Raw genomic sequence first — 15,488 nt, forward strand, 5'->3', positions numbered from 1 at the left:
ACATTCGCAAATAAACAGAATGAGATCCACAAATATATGTTAGGAGTTTCACAAAAATTTATTTCATAAATTCACAAAAAATACAATTTTATAAGATTTGCGACATTTTTTTTTTTTTTTTTTACAAATATATGTTTTTACATCACAAACACAACTGCCTGGCATTCATTTGTGGATCGCGTGGGTTTTGAAACGTTTCTAGCATCAAGAGTGCACACAAATCCACAAATAGTTGGACTCCACCCACCGTCTACTCAAGCCAACCGGATAACCGCCACATTGCGCTGACCAATCGTAACACGGTCTCGCTCCAACCGATCATGTTGTGATTTATGATCAGGACGAGAACAGAGTCATATTGCACCGAACTCGCAGGTTATGAAGGCTCTCCAACATGGTCGATCAGGAGGAATGACGACAGGAGAGTGGTTCTAACCATATAAGAGCAGCACTGTGACAACGGCTAAAAGAAAACAAGCAATGTTATGCTTTCAGTCTTTATTTTATAGATTTATTTTTTTATCTAACCCTAGGGAATATTTGTGTTTTCACCAGTGTTTCCTGCATCTCTACCGAATCCACGGTGAAACCAGAGTTGTGATTTTACAGTAAATCGAGTGTAGCGACTGTGTATCGGGGAAAAAATGTTGTCCTCGGATGCTGCATGTCAAAACACAGCGTGTCCATCATCATTAAATTCACGGGTTAAAGACACTTATCTTTACATTCTCTAAACGAATCGTTCTAAAAGATTCACAGACCGTAGGAGTTACCAGTTTGAATCAGTCTAACGAATCCTTACTGAATCAGTGACTCAATCATTACTATTCCATCAGACCACTCATCTATAATAACTATAGATGCACCGATACTAAATTTCTCAGCCGATACTGATAATCGATTATTCAGAGTGATATCGGCCGATACCCATACCGATAGTTCCGCCTTTGTTGCCTTCTTTTAAATGAATAACAATTAATTCCACAATTCTGAAAAAAATGCAAATAAAAACTTTATTCTCTCCATTTGAACAAGTTTTTTCCACAGTAACTGGTCTCATAAACAGAAAACACATTACTCTAATTAACATTAACACATTAACTAAATTCTGAAGATTAAAGTAAGATTTCTGAACTTACTGAATGTTATTAATTCATATTAACATTGACTGAATTCTAAAAAACCTCCTGTTAGTCTCACATTCACTCACCACAAACACAAGCATTTCTACTTCATCACTGAACATCACACTGGTCATATATAATATAGACTTTTTATATATTAACATTAACTGGATATGAAATATACTACTCTACAAATATATTTTTCTGTGCAATATATATACTTTTTGTTAACTCATCTGCATTTAAATCTTTCAATGGTGTACTGGCCCTTTAATTCAACTCGAGCAGTGCGGCAAAAAAAAAAAAGACTAGACGCCGAAACTCCCGCTTCACTGCTGTTCACTTCCGGTGTAAATTTTTAGCAGTGCAGAGATTACAGAGCTTACAAACTGCAGTTTTGTCATCATTCTACACAAAACACATCATCTTTACACACAGCACGAAACTCGTGTCTTTTCCCGCTTTCTTTTTATTGACTGGATACAATCGACCCTGAACATCGGATGTTTTTAAAGTATCAGCTGATAGCGTGAAAAATAGGCTTTAACGGCTGATACATTGGTGCATTAATAATAACTGTGCACTGATGACCCATAACGTTGCTGGTTTTCTTTTACATGTTTTTATAACGATGCTGTTAGATTATATACGCAGCATGACTCCTTTCCTGTAAAAACAAACCTGATTGGTTGGAGCGAGACCATACTATGATCGGTCAGTGCAATGTGGCGGTTATCTGATTGGCTTGAGTAGACGGTGGGCGGAGTCCAACTATTTGTGGATTTGTGTGCACTCTTGACACTAGAAATGTTTCAAAACACAAATGTGTGCAGCAATCCACAAATGAATGCAAGGCAGAGTTGTGTTTGTGACGTAAAAACATATTTATTTTTTTTGCAAATCTCATTTTATTTCATCTCTGTGAAACTCCTAACATATATTTGTGGATCTCAATCTATTTATTTGTGAATTTGTTTACGTTTTGTGAATCTCTCTACGTTTATTTGTGGGTCGTAATCTACTCATTTCGCATTATGGAACCTCTAACCCCGTACCGTACACTCCGCCATAAAACTCTGACCTGAAAATTCGCCTGTGAAGGTGACGCATGGTTCTGTGTATAAACCAACAATAAATCAACACCTCGACACGTCTGAAAATCATCTATGGTGAACAGGATGTGGTTTTGTTATGTTCTATACGGTCGATGCGCACCGTTATTCCGTTTTTTGTGTTTTCCTTTGTACTTCGAGATCGGTTACGGATGTTTTGGAATGGTTTACTCCGAGTGTAGCGGAAACCGAGTGTTAACTGGACTGGGCTGCAGGACAGGCGTTCACGCCCGGAGTGAGTGCGTCTCCCTCCAACAGCACGTGACAGGACTTCCTTAAAACTTTCGCTTTTTCCCTGTAAAGTGCGACACTCTCTTTCACACACACCGCTCCCAGTCCTTCTTAAAGCATGGCACACAACACACCACTCCCAGGCTGTAATCTTTATGATATCGCCTGCATTGAGTGAACATTAAACCCTAATAAAAAGCTTCACGTACTAGTTCAAAACCATCAAAGCACAACGCCAGTCCAACCACACGTCTTCTGTATGATGTTACACTCCTAACACCATCTACTGATTTAAAACCCACATATGGAAATGAAGAACTTTTTCATCGATAAGAGTAATAACAAGACGTTGGAGCTTGGGAACAAACAGATCATGGTTTAGTCTGACGCTGCAGGATACCACCGGAAAAAAACCCAACAAAACCCTGAAAGCTCAAGCTCACAGGTTTGTTCACGCTCGCAGGTATTAGTGTAAAACTCAATACAGATTACTTACATGGCGTCTTTCGAGAGGAGTGACGCACTCGAAGAGAAGCGAAAACCATGCATAGACATCTCTTTCCCTCTCTTGCACTCTCTCTCTCTAGCCTCCAACTAATGGTCTCGCTCACGCTGACACAAATACACACATACACACACACACACACACACACACACACACACACACACTCTGTCTCACACGCCCCGGTGGAATCCTAGAGTGGCTGGCAGGATCCTGCTGAAACGCAGCGCACCCCATATTAGGAAGCACCAACTAGACATGTCATACGTAATTTACATTTTGGGGGCGGGAAGCTCAGCACGCAGAGTGTATGCAAAAACACACACACATACACACACACACACACACTTCAAGCATACAGACAAGAGACGGATAGAGACAGAGGCAGAACAAGGACAGAGAAGGAGAGAGAAAAGCTCCTCGGCTCAACGTTTAACCAGCCACGTGCCGTTTTAGTCTAAACAAGAAAAAAAACAGAAGCTGGGTCACATCTTCACCCTGCTTCCTGACACACACACACACACACACACACACACTTGTGTGTCTGTGTGGAGTGACAGCTTTAACCTATTAAATTGACCTGTTTCCTGTGTGTAGCAGACTAGTAGCCCTCCATGGAAATCCAAACATAGCCCACACACACACACACACACACACACACACACACACACACGCACGCGCGCACGCACACACTCAGAAAGTCCTGCACTGCCTGAAGGCTTTCTGTTGCCGCAGCTGGCTTTGCTGTGGAAGTAACAAGGAGATAGGACTAAAATAAGGAAGGAAATCCTTACCTCTCACATTGTGCTTCCCTGTGAGCCAGCTCTGTGCGCGAGTTTGTGTGTGTGTGTGTGTGTGTGTGTGTGTGTGTGTGTATGTGAGAGAGAGATCGTGATCAGATGCAGGCAGCAGGCCGCGACAGCAGAGCCCCAGGCACCAGCTGGACCGTTCTCAGAAAAAGAGAGAGAGAGGGAGGGAGGGGGGGGAGAGAGAGAGAGAGAGAGAGAGAGAGAGAGAGAGTGTGCGAGAGTGAGAGCGAGTGAGCGAGAGAGAGAGAGAGAGCGAGAGAGTGTGTTTCCTAACCTAACATGTATCTGGCTCCTCGCTGCTCCACTGCATGTAGATGTGTTTACTGGTTAATGTGAGCGAGCCCCTGTGCGTACCCCTCTGTGTGCGTGTGAGAGCCAAACACCTCAGTAGTGCAAGAGAGTAAAAGCAAGCGAGGGAGGAAGAGAGAGAGAAAGAGCGTGCGCACGAGAGAGAGAGTGCAGGAGAGCAGCAACAGCAGTCTAACGGCACAACAGTACTGCGCAGAGCATCCAGTTAAGCGACCAATCATGCGCAAGCATAACCCTGCCCACTAGCACCAACCAGGAAGTGTTGTCACAGCACCTCTGGGGGAAGCAGGAGAGAGAGACGGAAAGAGAGGAGGGAGGGAGGAATGGGAGGAGAGAAAGAAGGAAGGAAAGAAAGGTATTTTTTTTAAAAAAGAAAAGAAAATTGAGAGGGGCTGTGTGAGAAACTACGTAGTGCTTTCCTTCAGTCCCTTGAGGTATTCTTCAATGCAGACTGCAGTGATATGGTAAACACACACGCATGCACGCACGCACGCACGCACACACACACACACAAACACACGCACACACACACATGCACATGCACACACATTAACAGCCACCCAGGTCCCTGGTCTCTTATGGGTCTCTCTCTCTCCCTGGCTAATGATTAAACTTGTATAACTTTAATCTTATTAACTCCCATGAGACATGACATCAGGTGGACAGATATCAGGTGGTGTTTATGCACACTAGCTATCGCATGTGCCACTTATCAACTGTATAACAATCTTGAGGCGCATAAATCTCTGTTGAGAACAACACAGAATCATATCATTTCGTTATGATTGCACACACATTCACACACTACTGGCAATTTGGAAATGCCAATTAGTCTACAACGCATGTCTTTGGACTGGAGACCAGAGCACCCGGAGGAAACCCCTGAAGCACGGGGAGAACATGCGAGCTCCATGAACACAGGGCGGAGGCGGGATTCAACCCCCGGTCCCGGAGGTGCGAGGCGAACGTGCTAACCATTAAGCACAATGAACCATTCGGAAGATCTTAATGATTAAAAATAATCAATTTCATTGTCTGTATTTTACTTTATGGAGAGTTGTTCAGCATTTGTGCCATTACTGATTAAAAAAACCTAATATCTACATGGAGTTAATTGAGGAAATTTTTAATAGACTTGGTGACTAAGAACAATTTACTTGGCCAAACCATTCACCGCTACCTGATAACTACTAACAAATCTAACATTTCATACAAGACTAGGCAAAATGCTATGGCTGAATAGTGGAGATGACCTGAGGAAAACTGCATATGGAACTGATAACCAACACATCAGTGCACCTGAAGCATATACACTAAATGCACACATAGCATTTTAGTTATTTATTACATTTTTTAATTGTATTTGGCAGATGTCCTTACCCAGAGCCACTTACATTTATCTCATTTATACAACTGAGGGTTAAGGGCCTTGCTCAGGGGCCCAGTGGTGGCAGGATTTGAACTGTCTTTCTGAGCAGAGGTCCAATGTCTTAACCCCTGAGCTACCACGACCCCCTTTGGCGCCAAGACCTTCGCCCACATCCGGCAACGACTGATAAGCATAGCACAGAACACAAGAAAGCAACCTGAGTCATTTGCTAGGCATATGGACGACCTGGCAGCATGGCTTAGCTGATTATTCTGGAACCGAGAATGGGATGTTTGGAATCACGTCCTTCAAAAGAGCTGTCCTTATAGCCCAATGGCCAGCATTCCTTCGGTCCTCGTCCAAGGAGTGGGAGGACGCTATGTCTACCGGAATGACTGGAAGGTTATTCCAGGCTGATAATGTCTTGGGAGTTGAATCACCTTGTTCGACTGTGACCTCAGTAACGTCCAAAAACAAATCTGCATAGACCTCTGTCAGCTCACATGCACTGCTGATAAACTCTAATCTAGCTGTGACAGCCACCCTCAAAGTGGCGGTGGCTCAAGTGGGATTAGATAGTGACATGCAGCCAGTGGCAACACATGCAGTCTTTTGAACAATGCTGTTCACAATCAAATTCCATAAGACACTGTTTAAAAAAAAATTATTACATAATTTTATTGACAGCTTTAGAGAAGTTTTTTTTTAAATTACACCTCAACACAAGCAGGTCAGTCTGGGTCACAAAACTACCATTGACATTGACAAATCTCTGTGCCCCGACATGTGCTGCATCCAACCCTGATGATCTTCTAGTGAGAACCTATTGTATTGTGTATGGTATATACCTAGTCACTTCTACTGCTAGAATTGGTACAACCACTCTAATCTGTAGACGCTGGTCATGAGGTTGCTGACTGACACCTCACTTCTGGCATTGTGACACCTAGGACAGGACACAGTGCATTTCTGAGCCAACCTGCTTTATGCACAATGGCAAGTGTAGTTAGCACAGTCTAAATTCAAATGTATAAATAAACCCTGCAAAATCTGCTCTGTTTGCCAGGGCTACTTTTTGGACCTGGTGCAAAATAGAACCTGGAAAGGAGAGCATGGGTTTCAGAATTAAGGGTGTACTCACACTCACAGAGGCCCCTTTGAAGAGTTGGACTCAGGCATGGTACACATCTAGTGTGATTACTAACCGGCCAAGCACAGAACTCGAAACGTGACTGTTCTGTTCGAGAACACTTGGGTTTATAACGGGTCTGGTTCTCACATTGTTGATGAAGGGGAATTGTTGTCGGCGAGTAAAACTGTAAATTCTTCCGTCAACATCACCTGCCTCCGTAAAAATCTTCTGAAATGTGCAGCACGATTAGGTGAAAATCACTACGCTGCATAACTGATAAATCTATTAGACAATCCATTAGGCACATGAGAGGGCCGTGTGTTACCAGGCCCCAAACGACTCCACATAAATCATAATGCAAGAGAGCGCTTTTCTTCCTGTTTTCTTCAAAACAAAGGTGCATCGTAATGAAGTAAATGTACTCAGGCCAAGAACGTTAAGTGCAATGTGAGTGCAGGCCAGTGGGAGTGTTTTGGGGGGGGGGGGGGGGGGGGGGGTTGGCAGTCGTGCTTGGGCATGGTTCAAGGCAACCGGGCCTAGTGTGAGTACACCTAGAGAAACCATCACTGGCGAACATACTAGCCATGCAGCACCGATTGGTCAACGTAACCTGGTCCTCTGTTCCTATAGCCACAAAGGCCCCATCCGCCTTACACAAGCTTAACAAGATGGCCACTCTCACCCCGCTCTGAATTCCTCTTGAACACCGGCAAAATCTCTGGTTTAGAACGAAGGGTCCTGCTCAATCTACATTAAAATTCAGAAGAAGAATGATGGTTTCCCTCCAATTCTGTTCGCAGGGCCGAACCGGTTATTAAAAGCTTGCCCCTTCTGTGTGTTAGAGATGCTAGATATAATTCATGCCACATAAGCACATGACGTCAGTGGATTTAGATATTTCCATTTCTCATTGCCCCAGAACACAGATGCTTTTTGAGAGCTGCCTTCCATGGACAGGCATTCCAATTCAGCTCTACTCTTCAACCTCTCTCTAGTGCCACGTGTGTCTTCGAGATGTATGCAGGCGACCCAGTCTCCTCTGATGGCCAGAAGCATCAGAATACTGGCGTATTTAAACAAGAAAAGAACTTCAGAATATCAAAACAGACGACTTGAAGATGATCAATCCTTGATCATTCATCGAGAATGCTAGACGTCGCTTTAATATGCTATTCACATGAATCATTAAGGCGGCATGAGGTCGGACGGCTCTCTTAGCCATGCGCAGAAGTTCCTGAGGTAGTCCCGCTGTTAGAATAACTGAAGACGACTCATATGCTGGATCTGTACAATGGTGCCACAAACACACTGTCCAGACAAAGTTTTTCCCTAGCCCATGACTGGCCCTGCCATCTACAACCCCTGGCAATAATTATGGAATCATCACACTTAGAGGATATTCACGCGACATTTTTTTACTTAGTGGCAAATAAACAAATCACAGATACACAAAACTATTTTTTGGTTAATAGCTGAACATTCTAGCTTCATGAAACAAACCCCAAACAAGTTAAATTAAATTCCTTCAATTAATGGCAGATATGTCCGTTCTAATGAAACTTATAAAGATGACTGCCTGAAGAAAACAATAAAATTTCCCCACTCGTTTATGATATGGGGTTGCATGTCAGGTGAAGGACCAGGGATAACCTCAACAGTCAATGCACAGGTGTAGATTACAATTTTGGGCACTTTTCTCATTCCATCGATAGAAAATAGGTCTGATGATGATGAAATCATTTTTCAGGATGATAATGCATCTTGCCACAGAGCAAAAAGTGTTAAAGCTTTTCTTCAGGAAAGGCAGATAAACTCAATGACCTGGCCAGCAAACAGTCCGGATCTCTATCTGATTGAACATTTCTGGTGGAAATTTAAAAATTGGTCCATGACAAAGCTGATCTGTCAACCGCTATTCGAGAGAGTTACAACCAGCTTGATGGAGAATACTGTTTTTCATTAGTGAAGCTCATGCCTCAAAGAATTCAGGCCATAATTAAAGCCCAAGGAGGAGCAACATAGTACTAATTGTGATTGTTTTTTGTTGATGATTCCATAATTTTTTTCCTCCTCAACATTAAGTGATTCTATCATTTATTCCTCTACTTGATCTGAGGGAAAAAAATCTGCCATTAAATAAAACAATTTCGTTTAATTTTTTTGAGGTATGTTTCATGAAGCCAGAAGGTTCAGCTATTAAACAAAAGTTGCTTTGTGTCATATCTGTGATTTGTTTCTTTGCTACGAAGTGAAAAAATCAGGATGAGCATCCTCCAAGTACGATAATTCCATCATTTTTGCCAAGGGTTGTATTGCATGTCTTTCTCTCTCTATTTTCAGCAACTAGGCCAGAGTCCTACTTGTGGCTCGAAGATGTCTGGCAAGGCCTTGGTTCTTTCTGATACACACCTGCCATCCCTGAAGAGGAACAATGCATAGTTCTGGACTGGGGGTTAGTGGTGATGTCTGGGGGAACATTTTCAATATATTCCTATCACTAAGCACTTGCGTAAGTTAGAAATAAGATTACAGGTTGTGACGTGTTCGATTTTAGGTCATTGTAGACCTATTTAGAAGTTTTTATTTCCTCTTTCAGCTATTTTTGACTATTTTCAGTCAAGATTTTTCTGTTGCATCCTAAATAAACACAGTAACTGACGTTAACTACAGTTATGTGAAAAAATAAGTACACCCATGGGTGTACGCACTGTTTCACAGCTGATCAACTGTTTGCTTGTCCAAATATGTCCAAAAAGACAGCAATTTCCATGGGGTGTACTTATTTTTTACATGACTGTACATACTCAGAAGCTACACATGTGTCAGAATCAGCAACATGTATACAAGTTGGCAGGTCTGCTGATATGCTTGCTAGTGATTAGAATACCTGAAGTGCCATCTCCCAGCGCAAAGCTGCTACGCCAAATGGACCGATTAAAAAAATAATAATAATTTAAAAAAATAAATTATAATAATAATTATAATAATAATAATGTTTGCTTGTGCCTTTGCACGGTAAACACAATAATGAAAAGTGGAAGAAAAGCAAATGAAACTGTTGTTCTCTGGGCTTCCTGTTTCCCTAGTTATAATTTTCTTCGTCTAATTTATTAATTAAAATTTTTGAAGTAATATTTTTGGTATTCTCTCGTTTTGATCTGGAGTAGATGTATAGATTCATAAAGAATATAATGTTGTTGTTGTTTTTTTTAATTGTGTTTGTTTTAAATGTGTTAAAACCACACAGAGAAACAATGCCTATTCAGTAGTAAGATGCATCTGTTTCATGAGTCTTTCCATGACTGTTTATGCCTCTTTTTGGACTTTTCACCAGAAAGCATTTCAGTTAACAATTCATATTTAATTTAACATCTGATTACCTGTGCTGTTACTGCATGCAAAAATTACATCACAGTCCAACTATTTGTCCTGTGTTGTGGATGCTTAAGTGTAAGGTCTGACTAAAGAACTATTAAGATGTGTTAAAAAAACAAAAAAGTTTAATCCACATGTCAATTTGTTAGCTCTAGCATTAGCATTGTTGTAGGTGACATTGCCATGGTGGTAAGTCTGTGGCACATTTAGATCTGAGGCCAAGGTGACAATCCAGCATTGTTTAAAACATTATCCCTCTCTTTCTTTCTCAGAAATTCATTCAGATATTATGTGCAAGGAAAAAATGTCTTGGCTGTATTTGATTATTTCTTTAGCTCCCACTCAGCTAGCATTCCTCTGTCTGTGTTTCAACTGATGAGCGTTTGAGAAATACTGCAGCGTTTAGTCACAGACAGTGAGGGAGAAGTCACAGTTTCCATTAAACATCTATTTCTAAACATTTCCATTCATAAAAGTGAGGGAAATTTATCCTAAAAGTATCTGTTCCATTATCATTGGTTTTGAATAAGAACACTTTTGGAAATGTACCTCTCACTATTCCACTAGAGAATAAACCTACAGAGTAAAATGACTGAAACAAAGAATACACATCGTCATAGTGATGCTCAGAAGAAGAGCAGTTCGGATTTATCTCAGCAACTCAGAAAATTATTCTGGAAACTTTGGGATTTTTTTTTTTTTTTTTAACAAGACCTAGTCCCCAAGCTTAAACAATTTGTGAAGTTCACAACATCACAGTCTCAGCTACAGCTGCCTAAGACATCTGGTTTGTGAGGCTAGAAACAAACCACACTTTTTGTAGGTTGCTGCATGCGAATTACAGAAAAGGCAATAGACTTTCTTCATGCGTACATGACTACAACTCTGCTACCGTTAATATATAGTTTGACATGTTGTATCATAAGGGACAGGTGATTCATGAAACAAAAACAGTGGAGAGAGCTTATCTCTCACGTTAATAAGACACGCCTTTACACCATAGTGCAGCAGGTAGCATTACAGCCTCACAGTTCCAGGGTCCCAGGTTCAATCCTGAGCTCAGGTTAATCTCTGTGTGGAGTTCTGCATGTTTTCCTAGTGTCCACACTGGTTTCCACCAGGGTCTTCAGTTTCCTCTCACCTCCCAAAAACATGGCGTAGGTGGATTGCCTAGGTGTGAATGTGTGTATGCATGGTGTTGTGTGATGGAATGGTGTCCCACCAGGGTGTATTTCTGCCTCCCTGCCAGTGTTCCTGGGGTATGTTCTGGATTCATAATGAACCTGACCGGGATGTATCCATCCATCTTCTGTACCGCTTATCCTACACAGGGTCGCAGGGAGCCTATCCCAGGGGATTCGAGGTACAAGGACACCCTGCATGGGGTGCCAACCTATTGCAGGGCACAATTCCACACCCACTCACATACTCATTTACACATTAAAGACAATTTAGAAATGCCATCCAGCGTACAACGCATGTCTTTGGACTGGGGGAGGAAACCGGAGTACCCGGAGGAAACCCCGAAGAGCAGGGAGAACATGCAAACTCCACGCACACAGGGCGGAGGCGGGATTTGAGCCCCCAGCCCTGGAGGTGCGAGGCAAACGTGCTAACCACTAAGTCACCATGGCCCCCCAGGATACATATGCTTCATTTATAAGATGTGTATACTGAATATTCTGTATATTAGCATTAACAACACTATGTCACTGCTAATCACCTGCCATGAATAAATCGCTGCCACAGTTCGGCTCAATGACTTGGTGTACAGAAAGCAGTTTTTGTCCAATATTTGACAATGAAATGTCTCTCGGCTTTTAAACGGAATGAAAGCAAGTGTATTTGCATTGGTTACTCTATGCTAACTGTTGTGTTACATGAGGCAGAAAAAAGCATCCTCGTCTTTTACTTCTTCTTCTTTAATTTACTTTTTTACCATTGTACCTCTCGCCTCTACCTATTTCCTCTTTCGTTGACTTGATCTACAGGCCCAATTCCAAAAAAGTTGGGACAGTATGGAAAATGCCAAAAAACTAACAAAAAGAGTCATTTGAAGATTCAATTCACCCTGCACTATATTGAAAACACACTGAGTTTAATTTATCTTTGGAAATATACACTCATTTAAAAGCTGATGACTGCAAGATGAAAAAGTTGGGACAGTCGACTGTTTACCACTGTGTAACATCACCTTTTCTTTTAATAACACTTATTAAGAGTTTGGGAGTGAAGACATCAGTTGGTTAAGTTTAGCAAGCGGAACTTTCCATCATGCATTTCTTCAGCTGGGCAACTGTACGGGGCCTTCGTTACCTTATTTTTTGCGCTTCATAATGCGCCACAACTTTTCAACCGGAGATAGGTGAGGACTGCAGGCAGGCCATGCTACAACCTGCACTATCTGCTTACGCAACCATGCGCTTGTAATCCGAGTAGAATGTTGTTTGGCATTTTCCTGCTCTGAAGGGCAGCATAAGTTGCTCCAAAATGTGTACATATCTTTCTACTTTAACGTTGCCTTCACAGATGTGCAATTCCCCCATGCCATGGGCACTGACACAACCCCATACCATGACAGACACTGACTTTTGGACCTGACGCTGATAACAGCTTGGACGGTCCTTTTCCTTTTTTGACCCGGACAACACGACGGCTGTTTTGTCCAAAAACTATTTGAAATGACTCGTCGGACCACAAAACACGATTCCATCTCAGATGAGACCGAGCCCAGAGAAGTCGGCAGCGCATCTGTACAGTGTTGATGTGTGGCTTCTGCTTTGCATAGTAAAGCCTTAACTTGCATCTGTGGATGCAGTGGCGAATGGTGTTGACTCACAAAGGTTTACCAAAATATTCCCGAGCCCATGTCAGGATATCCAGACTCATGACGGTTTCTAAGACAGGGACGTTTGAGGGATCGGAGATCACGCTCACTCAGAAGTGGTTTTTGGTCTTGCCCTTTACACACAAAGATTTAACTGGATTCTTTATAGAATCTTTTAATTATATTGTGCACTGTACAAGGTGAAATGCCCAAAATCCTGCCGATTTGTCTTTGGGGAATGTTGTTCTCAAAGTGTTGGATTATTCTCTGATGCATCTGTTGGCAGATTGGTGAGTCTTTAGAACATGTTGCATGCATAAATTTCAAAATAAACATTTATCTTAAAAAAAAAAAACTATGCAGTTAATTAGGTAAACCATCAAATACCTTGTCTTTGTATGTTTTTATCTTTAAATACAAGTCAAAGTCCCAACTTTTCGGAATTGGGGCTGTACCTGGTGCACTTTACAATAAAAGGTTTCAGATCCATTCAGGACAAGCTCAGAGCTCCTTCTTTAAGATGCTAGAAGGTTAAACTGCATGTCTTTCAAAAAAGGATTTGAAACTTTAATTACGCGCTCACGTATTTAAATCATCTGTCTAACGGTTCATTGGGTTGCGTAAAGAAATTAATAGAACCTCAAAGAGCCTTTCAGGAACTTGTTCACTTGCTGAACCATGGAATGAACTAGCGGAGGCTGTGCCACACTGGTGTTTAGGTGCATTACAGTCATACTGAAAATAAAAAGCACGGCAGATGAATGAAATGAGTCAAAGTGTCATGATGGAGCGTTGTGATGTACATATTGAACATGCAAACCTGCCACACACACACACACACACAGATAGAGAGAGAGAGAGAGATAGAAAGTGCTGTTAAGCACACTATACGTTTCCTGTAGGTACTCTTCGAATCACACATAGGAGTAAACTGGAGACTGTGATTGTAGATTTTCTAACAATACAGTTTCCTCGTTTTCAGGAAAGAACTTGTTAGAAAGATAAATTCTTCACAACGGCTCTCAATTCCTTATTCAGTATTGGCTAAAACAGTGCCAGGAAGAAGTCAGCCTTCGCCTTCTTTATTTATTAAAAAACTTCTTTTCCACAAAAACTTGTTTTATACTTTTAATATTCAGTGAAGTCTGTTTGATGCTACGCCTCTTTCTCTTCCATTTCTACTCTGGCACGTGACAAGCCGCTGTACATTCTTCATATGCTGGCTAATGAAAGTGAACGTGAACTGGAACTCACTCTGCGTTCATGCCATGTGGGAATTACCAGAATTACAAACGACAATTCGGACGTTCTTCTCGGAGCCGGTCACATCCTCGCACTCGGAATTATGCGATTCTATGTGCCAAAATACAACTGCAAAATACATAATTACAACATTATCACATTTTTATACTAATGCTAAATACTGAAAGAACACAGAAAGCGTATCAGGTAACAATAACATGTTTATTAATAGCGCATTAATAGTTCATTAATAGTGTGTTGTTGCAAACCTAAACCACAACTCCAACTCTGTGCTATGTCTTTCATTTATTTTCAGATTAACCTTGTATTATTAAAACATTAAAAGGTCAATTATGCAAATTATTACACAGTAATATTACGAGATAACTGCTCGAGTGTTTCCACATGACGTCGCAGCGAAGTCGGAGCTCTCAGAAAATTCATAGTTTAGTAGTAATTATGACTTCTATGAAGATGTGAACGCTTTTGACAAGTCAGAATCTCGTACTTACGGTAATTACGACGTGGCACGAGCACAGCTTTAGTGTGTGTGCCCCTGCTAAAAGTTTAAGCACCCTATTTTTCTTTAGTACAAACTTTAGTATAGATTATTTATTTTATAACTTCTACATTACTGAGTCAGTATAAAAAAAAAATTTAATTCCCAAACATTAGTTTTCCAGCACAAAATTAAATGTTACAGAAAAATGTTTGCATGTCATTAAAGAAAGCAAGATATTAAGTGGTAAGAGACACGTCTCAGACAGAAAACACAGAAGAACTGTGTCTGGTTCTGGAAGATGCTCAATAAAACTTATAGCTCATTTTCTTATAAAACTACACTAATTCTACCTGAAACTATTAAAGCAAAGCGTCGTCACACCAAATATATCTCCTTTGTTTCATCTCTTACTGCTCTTTACAGTATTCTTTTTAATACTTTTAGGAAACATTTCATTTCATTATTTTTGAACGCATCTTTTGTCTACAGCATTTCTTTGCGTGAGCATAAGACTTTTCTACAGTCCTGCAAGTCATATTGTGACATTTGAAAGATGCCCTATGTTTGTAACCTAACCTATTTAATGAGTTCTCATTTTGATTATCAGCATCTTTCGCATCAGTCTCTTAACATAAGAGATCGCGCTCTTCGTTCATGCTCGCACAGGTAGTGAAATAATCGCTGATTAATGCGGTCAGTTCTGTTCTTTGCCCGCTGTCATCTGTACAGACCGTGTAAGCGCTCTTCTCTGTATTGCTGATGATGTGATGGCGCAGCAGCATCGATGTTATCTGATCACAAACTGAACTGATATCCAACAAGCCGACCACTTCAAACTGTAACATTGTGTAAAAAAACACATCACTGTGCTCCAGAATTCAGCTGTAGGGACATCCGACATCTTTCCAGACTTCTAGCGCACCACACCAGTGATAACGCATCTATAAACAGACA

General features: G+C 41.2%; 1 protein-coding gene across 18 annotated transcripts in view; it reads right to left on the bottom strand.

The window, feature by feature from the left end:
* Window positions 1–15,488, bottom strand: part of mbnl1 (muscleblind-like splicing regulator 1) — a 73,578-nt gene that overhangs the window by 52,135 nt on the left and 5,955 nt on the right. For 3 of the 18 annotated variants that reach the window (XM_017495595.3, XM_017495594.3, XM_017495593.3), the window contains exon 1: window positions 2,964–3,261. The exons of 4 other annotated variants lie outside the window; for them this stretch is intronic. The gene's annotated coding sequence lies outside the window, so the exon portion shown is untranslated. Of the gene's footprint in view, window positions 1–2,963; window positions 3,275–3,763; window positions 4,289–15,488 lie in introns of those variants that run through there. 11 more of the 18 variants (XM_017495591.3, XM_017495584.3, XM_047162786.2 and 8 more) reach the window with 10 other exon arrangements.

The sequence above is a fragment of the Ictalurus punctatus genome, chromosome 20 (assembly GCF_001660625.3).
Source record: "Ictalurus punctatus breed USDA103 chromosome 20, Coco_2.0, whole genome shotgun sequence".
NCBI lineage: Eukaryota > Metazoa > Chordata > Actinopteri > Siluriformes > Ictaluridae > Ictalurus > Ictalurus punctatus.